General features: G+C 55.7%; 1 protein-coding gene across 3 annotated transcripts in view; it reads left to right on the top strand.

Moving 5' to 3' along the window:
• The window catches only part of LOC143295053 (uncharacterized), a 10009-nt gene extending 9769 nt beyond the window's left edge, over nucleotides 1-240 (top strand). For all 3 annotated transcript variants that reach the window (XM_076606612.1, XM_076606613.1, XM_076606611.1), the window contains one exon: nucleotides 1-240. This exon is cut by the window's left edge and continues 625 nt beyond it. The gene's annotated coding sequence lies outside the window, so the exon portion shown is untranslated.
• The last annotated feature ends 2701 nt before the right edge of the window (nucleotides 241-2941 follow it).

The following is a 2941-nucleotide window of genomic DNA, read 5'->3' as shown; positions in this document are numbered from 1 at the left end:
GGACGCTAGTCATTCGGACGAGACGAAAAACCGAGGTCCCATATGCAGCATGCACTTAGCGCACGTAAAAGAACCCACGGCTGCAAAACGGTTGTCCCTGGCAAAATTCTGTAGAAAAACCCACTTCAATAGGAAAACAAATAAAAACAACAACTGCAGTCTCTCTCCTCAATCCTCTCCCCCCCCAGCCCCCAATGCTATCCTTTCTCCCTCCTCCCTACCCCAATGCTATCCTCTCTCCCTCCCCTATACCCCAATGCTATCCTCTCTCCCTCCCCCATACCCCAATGCTATCCTCTCCCCCACCCCTATACCCCAATGCTATCCTCTCCCACCCCCTATATCCCAATGCTATCCTCTCCCACCCCCTATACCCTATTGATATCCTCTCCCACCCCCCCATACCCCAATACTATCCTCTCCCTCCCCCATACCCCTATGCTATCCTATCTCCCTCCCCCATTGCTATCCTCTCCCACCCCCTATACCCCAATGCTATCCTCTCCCACCCCCTATATCCCAATGCTATCCTCTCCCACCCCCCCATGCCCCAATACTATCCTCTCCCTCCCCATACCCCTATGCTATCCTCTCTCCCTCCCCCATACCCCAATGCTATCCTCTCCCACCCCTTATATCCCAATGCTATCCTCTACCACCCCCCAATACCCCAATGCTATCCTCTCTCCCTCCCCCATACCCCTATGCTATCCTCTCTCCCTCCCCCATACCCCAATACTATCCTCTCCCCCCCCCATACCCCAATGCTATACTCTCCCACCCCCTATATCCCAATGCTATCCTCTCCCACCCCCCATACCCCAATGCTATACTCTCCCACCCCCCATACCCCAATACTATCCTCTCCCACCCCCCAATGCCCCAATGCTATCCTCTCCCGCCCCCTATATCCCAATGCTATCCTCTCCCACCCCCTATATCCCAATGCTATCCTCTCCCACCCACCCATACCCCAATACTATCGTCTCCCACCCCCCAATGCCCCAATGCTATCCTCTCCCACCCCCCCATACCCCAATGCTATCCTCTCCCCCCCCTATACCCCAATGCTATCCTCTCCCACCCCCTATATCCCAATGCTATCCTCTCCCCCCCATACCCCAATGCAATCCTCTCCCACCCCCCCATACCCCAATGCTATCCTCTCCCCCCCTATACCCCAATGCTATCCTCTCCCCCCCATACCCCAATGCTATCCCCCCATACCCCAATGCTACCCCCCATACCCCAATGCTATCCTCTCCCCCCCATACCCCAATGCTATCCCCCCATACCCCAATGCTACCCCCCATACCCCAATGCTATCCTCTCCCCCCCTACCCCAATGCTATCCCTCCCTATACCCCAATGCTATCCTCTCCCCCCTATACCCCAATGCTATCCTCTCCCACCCCTATACCCCAATGCTATCCTCTTCCACCCCCTATACCCCAATGCTATCCTCTCCCCCCTATACCCCAATGCTATCCTCTCCCACCCCCTATATCCCAATGCTATCCTCTCCCACACCCTATATCCCAATGCTATCCTCTCCCACCCCTATACCCCAATGCTATCCTCTCCCACCCCCTATACCCCAATGCTATCCTCTCCCACCCCTATACCCCAATGCTATCCTCTTCCACCCCCTATACCCCAATGCTATCCTCTCCCACCCCTATACCCCAATGCTATCCTCTTCCACCCCCTATACCCCAATGCTATCCTCTCCCCCCTATACCCCAATGCTATCCTCTCCCCGACCCCAATACCCCAATGCTATCCTCTCCCACCCCTATACCCCAATGCTATCCTCTCCCCGACCCCAATACCCCAATGCTATCCTCTCCCCCACCCCTATACCCCAATGCTATCCTCTCCCCCACCCCTATACCCCAATGCTATCCTCTCCCCCACCCCAATACCCCAATGCTATCCTCTCCCACCCCTATACCCCAATGCTATCCTCTCCCACCCCTATACCCCAATGCTATCCTCTCCCACCCCTATACCCCAATGCTATCCTCTCCCACCCCTATACCCCAATGCTATCCTCTCCCCCACCCCAATACCCCAATGCTATCCTCTCCCCCACCCCAATACCCCAATGCTATCCTCTCTCCCTCCCCTATACCCCAATGATATCCTCTCCCACCCCTATACCCCAATGCTATCCTCTCCCACCCCTATACCCCAATGCTATCCTCTCTCCCTCCCCTATACCCCAATGATATCCTCTCCCTCCCCTATACCCCAATGCTATCCTCTCCCACCCCTATACCCCAATGCTATCCTCTCCCCCACCCCAATACCCCAATGCTATCCTCTCCCCGACCCCAATACCCCAATGCTATCCTCTCCCCGACCCCAATACCCCAATGCTATCCTCTCCCCCACCCCTATACCCCAATGCTATCCTCTCCCCGACCCCAATACCCCAATGCTATCCTCTCCCACCCCTATACCCCAATGCTATCCTCTCCCCGACCCCAATACCCCAATGCTATCCTCTCCCACCCCTATACCCCAATGCTATCCTCTCCCCCACCCCAATACCCCAATGATATCCTCTCCCCCACCCCTATACCCCAATGCTATCCTCTCCCCCCATACCCCAATGCTATCCTCTCCCCCCATACCCCAATGCTATCCTCTCCCCCCTACCCCAATGCTATCCCTCCCTATACCCCAATGCTATCATCTCCCCCCTATTACCCTAATGCTATCCTTCCCCCCCCCCATACCCCAATGCTATCCTCTCCCCCATACCCCAATGCTATCCTCTCCCCCATACCCCAATGCTATCCTCTCCCCCCTACCCCAATGCTATCCCTCCCTATACCCCAATGCTATCATCTCCCCCCTATTACCCTAATGCTAACCTTTCCCCCCCACCCATACCCCAATGCTATCCTCTCCCCCCCATACCCCAATGCTATTC

The sequence above is a fragment of the Babylonia areolata genome, chromosome 20 (genome assembly GCF_041734735.1).
Source record: "Babylonia areolata isolate BAREFJ2019XMU chromosome 20, ASM4173473v1, whole genome shotgun sequence".
NCBI lineage: Eukaryota > Metazoa > Mollusca > Gastropoda > Neogastropoda > Buccinidae > Babylonia > Babylonia areolata.
This window is presented reverse-complemented; position numbering and strand designations above follow the sequence as displayed.